Source organism: Onychomys torridus, chromosome 4 (assembly GCF_903995425.1).
Source record: "Onychomys torridus chromosome 4, mOncTor1.1, whole genome shotgun sequence".
Lineage (NCBI taxonomy): Eukaryota > Metazoa > Chordata > Mammalia > Rodentia > Cricetidae > Onychomys > Onychomys torridus.
Genome location: NC_050446.1, coordinates 41,122,968 through 41,136,193, shown reverse-complemented (window position 1 = coordinate 41,136,193; position 13,226 = coordinate 41,122,968). Strand labels below are relative to the sequence as shown.

At 34.7% G+C, this 13,226-nt stretch overlaps 1 long non-coding RNA gene across 1 annotated transcript in view; it reads left to right on the top strand.

The window, feature by feature from the left end:
• Positions 1 to 13,226, top strand: part of LOC118581144 — a 118,117-nt gene that overhangs the window by 51,034 nt on the left and 53,857 nt on the right. The window contains exon 2 of the long non-coding RNA XR_004944665.1: positions 11,725 to 11,816. This is a non-coding gene — a long non-coding RNA (uncharacterized LOC118581144). The remainder of the gene's footprint in view (positions 1 to 11,724; positions 11,817 to 13,226) is intronic.

The following is a 13,226-nucleotide window of genomic DNA, read 5'->3' as shown; positions in this document are numbered from 1 at the left end:
ACCATGGCCCAGATGATCTGACATCCAGAATGGTTTCAAGGCAACTGGCTCAGAGGTTCACCCTAATGGACTACTCCATAATCCTAAAATTTTCTTTGTATCCCCATAAGATACAGCGCCCCCCTCCAGCAGGAAGTAGTAAGAGAATCTACGCCCACATTCCCAAAATTATCAAGCTGGCTTTGGAGATGGAATTGGCTCACTCCTTCTCTAAACCCAGACATATTGCTAAAAGAAAATGTTAAGAGATTCTTGTGTCCCAAATCAGAAGAGCCCTCTGGTGTGGGACAGAGAAAAACCAATATTTTTCTTTAAAGCAGGTTGATTATAAATGAGATCTCTTTCTAAAGAAGAAAGGGGGATATGATATAGATATAATAGGATGAAAGGGTAGATAAAGGAACTTACTTCTAAAGAGCAACAACTTGTTTAAAATGTTTTACATTGGTATAGATTTTAGTCTATTGATACAAACTTAAAGTTAATTTTGTTATACTGTGTGTATATTTCTACTCTTGTTTAAGGTATTATGTTTGTATAGCTCATTTAAAATTGTAATGGATAATTAAAAATAGATTAATAATTAATCATCTAGGATAATCATACTTATAGCCATGTTAGTTAAGTCTTCTAGGTATACACAGAGATATTTCAGATAGATAGGTAATCTTCAAATACTTCAAAGACCTTCAGAATATGGCATTTAAAATGTTTATAAAATTTAGACTTTCTGGACAGTGAGACACAATTGCTCCTGACAGCACCAATTTGATCCCGAGAGAATGTTGGGCTTCTAAGACATTTCCATTTGGAAGTTTGTCTTCTTGGTACAAAATGGCCTACTGGGCAAAGAACTGCCCTTGCCTCAACTGCTGACAGTACAAATGCTGTCCTTTCTGGACAAGCGGGACACAATGAAAGCGACCACCATACTTTGCCAAGACAGGGTAAGATGGTCTTTCAGAATTCCTGCTTCTGAAAATGGTCTGTCAGATACTCTAGGCCTGTAGCCAATTTGAATGCACCAACGATACTGAGAAATATTAGGTGACTGTCCAGGCTGCCAGCTGTCTCTGTCTACTCTTGCAAGACTCCCGAAAAATGCTTGCATCCTTCTCCCGGTTCTCAGGTAATATTATATCCTTCTGAGGTCTTTGATATGGTTGAAGACTAGATGGTTATAATTTCCTCAGTTATGATAAAAAATAAGTTAGATATAAAACCTTAGACTCACAAATATAAGATAGATAGGATATCTTCTTTAATATTGTAACTGTAATTCTTGCTTGATAATTGTTTTGTTATATGTAACTGTACTATGTAAAAGTTAAAACCTTCCTTTAAAAAAAAAAAAGAAAAGGGGAAGTGCTATGGATATTGCTCTGTGTAAATAAAGTTCTGATTGGCCAGTGGCCAGGCAGGAAGTATAGGCGGGACAAGAGAGGAGAGAATTGTGGGAAGTAGAAGGCTGGGGAGAGACACCACCAGCCACCGCCATGAAAAGCAACATGTAAAGACACTGGTAAGCCACAAGCCATGTGGCAAAGTATAGACTAACAGAAATGGGTTAATTTAAGATAGCAAAGGTAGATAACAAGCAGCCTGCCACGGCCATACAGTTTGTAAACAATATAAGTTTTTGTGTGCTTTCTTGGTTGGGTCTGAGTGACTGTGGGACTGGCGGGTAAGAGAGATTTGTCCTGACTGGGCCAGGCAGGAAAACTCTAACTACAAATACCAGCACCATGGCTTTTCTAATAGAAGACATATGATCAGCTCAACAGCACACTGATGAAACTCAAAAAAAAATGTGTGTCTTGGTTTCAGCATACACTCATGGTCTCCAAGTACCAACCTGACTTTCAAAGCATCACTTTCCAGTTCCATAATTCTTCTCAACTGCTTCTATTCTGACACATTATTTCAACAAAATGACAAGCTTTTTGTTGCTGCTCAGAGAAAGAAGAATTAGTATCTACTAAATAAAAATTCTTTTGACATCTGAATATCACGTCTTCAAACAAAAGCACAATAACTATCATCTTGTGCTCTTGCTCCAATTATAAAGAGTTCTTCCCCTACCCCTAAGGTTAATTGTGCTACTTGTACTTTTTGTTGTTGTTTTCTTGTGAAAATAATAATTTTATTCTGCTAAACCAAATGATAAGTAACTCTATAAATGAAAATTCTTTATCAGTTAGCAAATTCTGTTTAATTACTGCCTTGAAGAAAGGAAGTCTCAACCCATTTGTTAAAAACATCTATTGTATTGATTTACAGCAATTTTTTGAAATGTTCTTGGTTCTCTGAATCTCTCTTCCTCCTCTTTGTCTTCCTCCTCCTCCTTCTTCTTCTTTGAGCTGCATATATCTGGCTGAATTATTTTAAGTTTACTTTATTTTTTAATATATTTATTTATTAAATTTTTTTCATTTTACATATCAACCCCAGTTCTCCCTCCCTCCCCTTCTCCCGCCTCCTCACCTCCCATGGTAGTAAACAAAGTCTGGCATACCAAGTTGAAGGAGAGCCTAGCCCCTCCCCATTGTATCAGAGCTGAGCAAGGTACCCCACCACAGGGAATAGGTTTCAAAAAGTCAGTTCATGCACCTGGGATAAGTTCTGGCCCTGCTGCCAGGGACCCCACAAACAGATCAAGCCACACAACTGTCACCCACATTGAGTGGGCCTAGTTCAGTCCCATGCAGGTTCCCGAGCTGTCTGTCCATAGTCAGTGAGCTCCAACTAGCACTGGTCAGCTGTCTCTGTGGGTTTCCCCATCACGATCTTGATCCCTCCTCCTCCTCCTCCTCCTCCTCCTCCTCCTCCTCCTCCTTCTTCTTTTTGAGAGTTTCATACCTAAGTTGTACTTACATTATTCCCACCCCATTTTCTCCCCTCTCTAACTCTTCCCATGTCTCCCACTTCCTGTCAATTTCATGACTCCTTTATACATACACACATCAATATATAAATACAACTTGCTGAGTCCATTTAGTGTTGCCCATATGTATATGTGTTTAACATCAGTCACTAGGGATAGGGCTCATAACTGTAGAAGACTGATTCTTCCTCCTAGTAGCCATTAGTCACTTGTAGTTCTTCATCTGGGAGGGATAACTTATGAGATTTTCCTAAGTCACACTGGGATGTCAATTGGTGTTGTTGTTGTGTATGTCTTAGTTAGAGGACTAGACGGTTAAGATTTCATGGGTACAACTCCCTGTCACATATATAGAAGATTCTATCTTATAACAGATCATCAGGCTCCATGATCTTCCCCTGAGCTTGAGATGTAAGGGTGTGTTGTGGATGTATCAATTGTGATGAGCCTCTAGCTTACAGTCAGTTTTCCTCTATATTTTGAGCATAGATTTTTGTGTTGGTCTCCATGTTCTTCAAAAAGAACCTTCTTTGATGAGAGCTACACTGATGTGTGTATATAAGAATAAAGATCAAGTCTGTCTATTCTCAAAGTAACCATTTCCTTTTCTTCTAACCTAACATAAACACTGAACTGTAGTTGAGCATGTGCTTGCCTCCAATCTAATCTACAACTCCCACCTGCACTGTTGACTTCACTCTTCGGAAAGCAATCATCACTATTAGTTTTAATTTTCCCTGACGTGATGTAGGCACTCCTTGTATACATCTTCACAGCAACTCAAATCACCTTTGTCATCACCCTCATCCCAGTGACTAAGAATTGCTTGTTTCTTCCTGTCACTGCTAAAATGAATTGTTCAGTGAGTCTAGACTTGATGACTTCAGGGCCCATAGCTGTTTTTCTAGCATTTAACATATTGTCCAGCACATACTGAGTGTTCCACAAATACGTGTTGTTTTAATTATAGTTAGTTTTAATAGAATGCTTTCCATACATCAGTAAATGGGCTAGCATTGTATATAAATATTCATCTTGTTTAATTACAGCAGTTTTATAACACATATATGCATATTAAGTATTTTATAAAGAATAAGTTATGAGTAGGGTTAAACAACCTCATAATTTTTTTCACAGCATCACAGTTTGACCTGGAATACATAGCCTGGTGATTTTTATCAAAAGTACAGTCTTAGCTACTACATTATATTCTGTTATAAAAATGAAGGGTGAAGGATAAAATATATTTTGAGTTTGTGTTTCATTTCTTTCTAAAGTTCTGTTCACAAGATCAAAATCACAGAACATGATCCAGGTTTGAACTTAAAGAAGACATTGAAAATAAACTGACAAGATTCTTGTCTTCAGAGAATTGATAGATCTAGGTGTTGCAGAAGAATGGAGTCTTTATGCTGACGATATTTTTGTTGAATGTAGTTTCCTGATAGTTCATTATCCAAAAAAAGCTTGAAGTAATTCAAATTTAGTTGCTTTGAGGAGGATTCCTTTTTTTCTTACAACTGTGAAATTTTAGAACATTGAACTGATGTTTCCAGCCGTAGAGACTGGAGTGCAGGATGGACAGCCTTATGGTTACATGACATTCCTCACATAACTACATGTTTATTTGTAGAAACAAATGCCCTAGGATATTGTCATGGGACTTAAGATCTCTGCATTGCTTCCAGCACACACACCAGCTGTTGGTTCTTAACTTCCATTATCCAACCACAACTACAGTGATATAGGAGAGGATCTGTTATACTTGAGAGCAAGGGATGTCTCATAACTTTATTCACTTTCTCTAGTTAACACACTTAAATAGTGTGAACCAAGGAATACTTAGAATCTGAATACTCACTGGAGAAAAATACATGAAGTAAGATCCTTGTTGACTAGTATGCATAGTCACTAACTCAGATAGCCTGAAAATTTTAAATCATAACTTAAAAGATTATTTTAGATTTAATAGTATTTGTAGCTGATTTTACCTTTAGAATGTTTCACATCATCTCTTTTCCTTTCTAGGTAAGTCAATACTCATTCACCAAAGAAAAAATCAGAAAATATACACATAGAAAGTAGAAATAAAAACAACTCATGATTCCAACACTCAGATAATCATTTTATTTATATTGTGGTGTTTTTACAGATTTATCTTGTTCATAAATACACCTATGTGTTTGGTGGTCCCTGTATCATTTGTAAACTGCTGGTTTTATTCTATTTGTTTAGTATGCAACTGGTTTGAAAAATAATGATAAAATATATAGATGAACTATGATAAACAGATCTATGAGCCAGCTGACTATTGCTTTAGTAGTAGATGCACGGAAGTCTCATAAATACCATATTTACTTCTTTCTGACTTAGAATCTCTTATAACCATATAAACTGACTGAAACTTCATAGTTAACTTGTAAAGAATGTTTCAATAACCATCATTCAAGAAAGTTTACAAAACAAATGAAAATGGTAGCTCACTACCTCTGAAAACTAAATGTATTAACTGAAGAAACATGTATTTGAATAAATAAGTGAAGCCTAATGGCTCATAGCTTTTAAGTACTTACATGCATCAAATACACCAGAAACATTCCTATAAATTTGCATAGGCTAACACTACTGACTATCAAAGGAAAATTGGGTCCAAGTCTTAACATATGAAGGTAAATAATCCAACTATTCACCCTTCAATGTCATGACTAGTATGGTAACAACACAGACCTACCATGTCCAATTGGAGGAAAAGGGAAGAAACAAACAAATATCTCTTTAATATCCTAAGCAGTTATTCACACCCTGTATCAGAGGTTTTAAAAATAGTTGGTGTGTGAAGGGCATTTTAAGATTTAAGCTTTTCCTGTTGCATGGTTCACTGCTAATATATCTGGGTTATATCTATATTGGCACAAACATAACCAGTGAAATAATGTTTCAAAGATGACATTTTTAATGTGGAAGAGAAAAGTGTGACCTAATGTTAATTACAGATGTCAATTATATTTGTGTTGTTTAGGGAACATTGTGTCATTTCAGTGTATTAAAAGATAGGCATCCATAATTTGAAATCATCTTGGCAAGTTACTGTTTATAATGGAAACGGCCAGTAGCTGCCATCCACTAATCTCCCAGGGATAGCAGAAGCTTAGTGGCCCTGAAAATAAATTGTATCATTAGAAAAATAAAAACCTAGAAAAGATATGAATAAGCTGTGGTGAATTGGACTAAAAGAAAAGAACAAAAAAAGGAGCTTTGGAAGACTTTCTTGTTATCTTCATACTTCAGTAGGGTGAACATAAAAAAGATGGCGACCAGCTGCTCTCAGAGCTGCAACAGGAAATGGCTTAACTTGCAAGACAAATTTAAGTTGACATAACGTAAGAACTTCTTGACAGCATTGAATTTTAATCACTTAAAATAGGCTCCTAAGGACAGCTGAGGGGAATGTCTTCTCTGAAAGTATTTAACATTACGAGTATGATAAGCATTGTGATTGGCTGCTGGAATTTGAGAACAGGCCTAACAAGGACAGCTGGTTTTAGGCAGGATTACTGATTGTGACCTCCACATATTCCTGCTCTAGCATTTAGTATTGTGTTCTATAGCCACTCTGAAGGGATTCCAACCAAATGGCTCATTAACACTTTAATTCACTCAATAGTACTAGTTATCTACAACCTGTTCAATTACATAAGCTGTTGCCATTGATTTATTGGCCCTAAATACATAGTAACGATACATTTTTCAGTATAAGCCTTTCTTATTAGCTCAAATTTCTTGTTCTGTCCTTTCAAAACATGATATATGTGTTTTGAAATATACATGTTAAATATGTACATATATATTCACCAACTATATAATTTTTTCTTAAACAATTAGCACATCATTTGGCACCAAAATTAAAACAACTGTAAGAATAAAAAAGCCCTTTATATCCTAACATTGAGTAGGGCTCAGATCTCACTGGTTATCCTAGGCCTCAAGATATATACTATATACTATACACCTATATACTATAAGTTTCCAAAGTTGCTGTGTATATGGAAGACAACTGCAAGGAGACAAAGGGATATTTGGATCATTAGAATCCCAATAGCAAGGAGGGTTGTGTTAGTAGGATCAGTATTTTTCTTTTACTTTAGTCAGATGAATTTTGCCTAACATAGGTACAGATATAGATGCTATAGATGCATACAGAAGCAATATAGATAAAGGTGATATAGATAGATATGTAAAGGGGGAAAAGAAAGAGAAATTAAAATTTTATATTTTCGCTTAAAGTGTTTTTGAAAGCAAATCCCTCTCATAGCATGTTCAGGTTAAAGGAAGCCTTATTCACATAGCATAAAGGCATCTCTAATCATAACCTTGAACTGTTAAGATGAGAAAATGACCAGAAACAGTATCAAGAGCTCCAGCATTCAGGGCAAGAAGTATATAAATATGTGAGCATTATAGAAGGGAAACTGCATCAGTTTCCTACCTAATAAAAGAGAATAATTAAGAGACATAGTTATTGACAGTGTCAAAAGATGAAGGATTTAAAGAAATGAGCTCCAGCATTAAGAAATGACAGACATTAGTTGATGGTTAAAAAAAAAAAAAGCCAATGGACACTCTGTTAAAAGGAGATAGAAAATTACACAAGTTCAATTAGAAAGAAGCTGAACCACTCAGTATTTTAAGATTGCCCCTGAAAGCAGTCGGGCTCTCTGATACTCTTCCTTTATATCCTGAAGTCGATTCTTCTGGGCTATTCAGCTTCATCAAACTGTGTCTCCCACTGAGAAGCATCATTAAGTTGGCAGCTCTCCCAATCTTCCACCAGAGATATGGCCACAGAATTCACAGATTTTCATCCCCCATTGCACTCCCTCATCTCCCACAGATTTCAAAGGTTGCTGTGGATATGGAAGACTAATGCAAGGAGACAGGAAGAGATACTTGGGTCCTTAGATTCCTAACAACAAGCAGGGTTGAGTCAGTAGGATCCATATTTTTCTATGCAATTTAATCAGAAGAAATGTGATGAACACAGGTATGAGCTTTATCAAAAAAGTATGCTTTAATTTATTCAATTATACTCATTATTTGTTTTTAAATTTATCTATAAATAAACATTATACTTTCAATACTAGTGTAGTATAAGACTTTTCCATTAAAGGTTCTGTTTGGCATCCATGGCTAACACCATTTAAACTATATTAAAATGCTAAAATTAACATGATAAGATTTAATTTTTGGCTAATTTTACTTCACTTTATGTGACAGGAATGATTTTGAAAGTCTCCAGTAATTAAAAAAGAAACTTTCATTTCCAAAATGGCTGTACAAGTTTGTATCCCACCAGCAATAGAGGAATGTTCCCCTTTCTCCACATCCCCTTCAGCATAAGCTGTCATTTGTATTTTTGATGTAAGCTGTACTGACAGGTGAAACCTATTCAACATGCTGGATTGCCTTGCCCAAACTGAATACAGGGGGAGGTGCTTGGTCTTATAGCAGCTTGATAGGCCATGCTTTACTGATTCCCAGGGGAGGCCTACTCCTTTCTGAGCGAATAGAGAGGATTGGTGAATTTGGGGTGCAAGAAGAGGAGGGTAAGGGAATGAGAGGAGAGGAAGAGGGAAGGATATGGTCAGGATGTAGACTAAATAAATGAATTAAATTAAACATTTTTGTTAGCTAAGCTATCTATCTTAATTTATAGTTGGTAATTAAAAGGAAATCTAGTTTAAACTGTCTATCAAATGAAAATATTTTAGGTAAATAAAGAGATAAACTATGCAATATTGACATCCTAGGTGCATAGTTACTGCATTGTCTTAAGTTAGTACGGACATAAGCATTTTTACACACACATTTATGACTGGAGTCAGACATTGATTTCATAGTTATCTTCTTGACCTTACTAATTTACCACATTTCTTAGTGTCAATATTCCAGTTAGGATATTTTGCCTGAGCTACTTATCAATATGTTAAGTAGTGTTTTATTTTTATTTACTTTGGTATCACTCTTAATGAACAATGCATAAAAATCTAGGTAGTACATATACTGTATTATTTATCCAAAACTCCACTTAGCTAAAAATTATACTTCATAAATTAATTCCCTCTCATCAAGATGAAAATTTGGAGAAAACAATGTGTATTTCATTTATTTTTAATGATTTTTAGTATTTCCAAATTGAGTACACTTTCTTTTATCTAAATTCATTGGCATTTCTTATTATGTTTCAACATTGTAATGTGTAGTTTTTGAAAGTAACAAAAATACATTTTTATGAATTAATAAATACATGTAATGATGAATATATTCTAGGTTACTAAAATAAGATATAATGTTTGGTCTTTGACATGCTACTACCCTTCTGCTACTGTTTTTTTATTTCGTCTGAGTCCTGGCTTAAATGTCACTTGTTCTAAGATTCATTCTCTGACCACTCCCTGTCCCCATATAGCACATTTGTTAATCTTTCACTATTGTGAAAGGAGGGTAAGGAGTAAGTTTTAGGATGGTTGCAATTTTATTTATTCCTATCTTCCCTCCAAAATATCTGTTTTCACAAATCCCTTTCCTGAAGTACAGTGTTTCTTCAGGACTTGATAATCAGCAAACTACACAAGTTTCTGTGTCTAGCTAATTTGGGGAGACTTACTTTTGAAAATCAAGTAGTTGCCTTGCTTATCAAATTCATTCATACGTTTTCAGGCAAGGCTTCTGAAAATCCATTATGTATATGCAGGTTCCTGGGCTGTTTGACTGTGGAACAGAATTTTTGTACATCCTATAATAAGAGCAGTGCTCTGTCCAACAGAGGTTGATGAGCACTGAAGTCAGTAGGCTCTATATTCCTTCCCCAGATCTGTTAGCAGATGTTTGTTTAGGTATGTTCCTTAGAGCCCAGAGAACACAATGGATCTAATCAACTCAGTTTCTGAATCCATCATCCCACTTCAAGACAAAACATTTAAAATTTTATGTCTTTTGAAATATTGGGAATCTGTCTAATATTTTATTCAAGTTCAAAAAAATGTTAACAGTTTAAAATAAACACCCAATGTCTATAAATATTGTCCTTCAAAATCATTTAGCAAGATTGTGTTTGCTGTCACAGCAGCCACTTTACTTTTATATTATTCTGCCCACAAAGAGCACGTATACTTTAGCCATGATGTTATCAGATGAAAAATTTTATGTTCAAATACCTGTTTATATATAAATAAAATATTCATTCATGATAGCATCTCATACAAAGTTGATGATGGCTGTTTGACCCATTTTAACCTTAATTTGATAAGAATATCTTAGATTATGACAATAATGGATTGGTCAAAAAGTTGCATATATCATGCATTTCAATAATAGATTTATTATTAAATCATTCTTTGTGGGTTACAACTGTGAGACACTCCTAACACACAGGAGAATTTCTCTGCATAGGTTGCAAGTGAAAAAATGTAAACTTATCAAAGCCTGTAAAATGAATAATACACCAAATAACAGTTATTTTTAATGTCAAACTGTTAATTAAAACAGAAAAACCAAATAACAGGGCTCTAACTAATGAGCCTCATGGAAAAAGCAGTAACTGGATTGGGCAGAGCATGCTCTAATGTGCGTCTGTGTTTTGACACCTTATCACCATCTAGGTCTCAGAAAATTCTCATGAAAAATGACCTGGTTCATCTGATGAAAGGGGAGTCCAGGGAGTGGGAGGCAAAGGACAAACGTGGTGCTGTGGGAAATGTCTGGGAGTAAATATAAAAAGTGCAATTGAATCACCTTAATAGGTAAAAATAAGTATCCTGGAAATGACAAACATGTTACAATAACTAATCATAGTGGGGCTGACTAAATAAAAATCAAAAGCAGAATAAGAAGATGGTAAAGACTTGAAAAGTTGAAAGCTAAAGAAAAAAATAAAAATGAGCAGACAAAAATTCATTATAAACACACTTCCTCATCTCCAATATTTACTCCAAGGCATATAAACTTCTCTTTATACTAGCCATACATGCTATGCTGTATCTCTACTAATAGAACTCATCAATAACACAAATTTCAGTAGACTTGCACTCAGCCTAAGAAATGAAGTAATGTTACCAAATCACCAGCTTCATGGAACACTTCTGAATAAACTCATGAGCACATTGGCAATGCAAGCATCTCCCTTGTCTCTTCTTATAATAACGTGATCAACAATGCCTTTAGTGAAAGCAATAGTCTTTGAATGGATGTGTGAATAATGACAAATAAAAAGCACAATGCAGTTTCTTGTCATTTCAACCAGATAAGGAAATTCAACACTGATTAATGTGGTTGCAAATTACAAAGATGAGTTATAAAATAGTATATAAAGCTGATTGTTTTTCTAGTTCTAATTCTGCCATATATTTTTTGTTTGTTTGTTTTGGTTGTTGACAGTGCATAAAATATATTCAATACTGAAAGTGAAAATTTAATGGAAATCTTTACAGCTTCCATTTCAAATGACTATTCTAATTGTATAGAAATTCATTGAACTGTATAGACTTTGGATCTGGTTAACTTTTATATGTGATGGTTTTATTTAATTTTTTATGATAAAGTTTATAAAACTTTATAAATTTTTAATTTTATAAATTTAATAAATATGCAAAATTAACATATTTGTCACCAAGCTTTTGCCAATAATTATATTCAAATAGTCTTGCTTTAAAGAATTAAGAGTTATGCCTTTAAAATTAATGGCAAGTTTATACTTAAGATGTTGCAAGTGATATCTGGCCCAAGCAGTACCCTCAAATAACCCAGACTAAATTTATATTCCTCTCCTTTTGCATTTCTTTTAGATCTAGCCAATTAGCATCCTTGGCTTCTGTATCCATGAAATACTAAAGAAAGAATGAAATCCACCCTAAGAAGTGGGACTATAAGACAAGAGGTATATGCCATTACTATAGCCCAGTATTTTATGATAATTATTTTAATTAATTTATTCATAATATGGTTTGTTTATGATAATTGAATTGAATTAGGATGGTATGAAGTTGATTGATACCACTACCATCATCAGAATAATAAACCATTAGTCAAAGTCTGCCTATCATATGAGAAGAGGACTGTCATTTCTACATTCAGAAAATTCTTTAACTTAAAAATGATAGAAAAACAATTCCAACTGACCAGACATTATTTCTCATGTCTGTAGTCCTAGTTACCAAGAGTGTAAGGCAACATGATTACATGAGCTTATGAGTTTGAGAGCATCCTGGGCAAAACAGTAAGGCCACATCCCTTCATCCCTCAATAAAAACAAACAAATAAAATCAGAAAGAAAGGATTCCAGTCTAAATCTGAGTGGTTCTATACATATAATTACAAGTTTATAGCATATTAAACAATAAAAAAGCATTTAATTATATAATGTGATCATAGAGACATAGTAAGATGAATATAGAATGTAAATCTGTAAGAAATAATGAAAGCTAGATACAGGTGCATAGTCCCTCAGCTGCTTATAAAATAACCATTCAGAAGCTTATATTAATTATAATTGCTTGGCCATTTGCTCAGGCTCATTACTGACTAGCTCTTCCCCTTAAATTAACCCATAATTTTTATATGTTTAGCCACATGGCTTGGTACCTTTTCTCAGTTATGCCTTGACATCTTGCTTCCTCTGTGCCTGGCTGGTGATTCCTGACTCAGTCCTTCCTCTTCCCAGAAATCTCCTCATCTGCTTGCCTCACTGACACTTCCTGCCTGACTACTGACCAATCAGCATTTTATTTATAACCAATCAGAGCAACACATATTCACAGCATACAGAATGATCTCCCACAGCACTTCCCCATTTCTGTCTAATCAAAGAGGAAGATTTTAACTTTAACATAGTAAATTTACATATAGTGAAACAGTTATAAAGCATGAGTTATAGTTATAATATCTAGTCTATTTGTATTTGGCAAAATTAAAGAAATCATTCTATCTTATACTTGTGAGTCTAGAGTTTCACATCTAATTTATCTTTTATTACAACCAAGGAAAATTCTAGTCTTCAACTTTCTAGTGTTCAACTACATCAAAGACCTCAGACAGATATAATATTACCTAAGATATAATATTACACAAGAAATGCATTGTAAACAACTTCCAAAACTCTGGAAATGAAAGAGACAGCTGCCTGCTTAGACAGTCATCTAAAGTTCCTCTGTAAGATTGGGGCATCCATCTTCAGCCTATAGGTCTAGTGTTTCTTGTCACTTCTCCATGTGTCCTGTAGAATATTTGACAGTCTCCTCTATGAAGCAGGAACCTGAAGGACCATCTCATCTTGAAAAGTTCAGTGGTC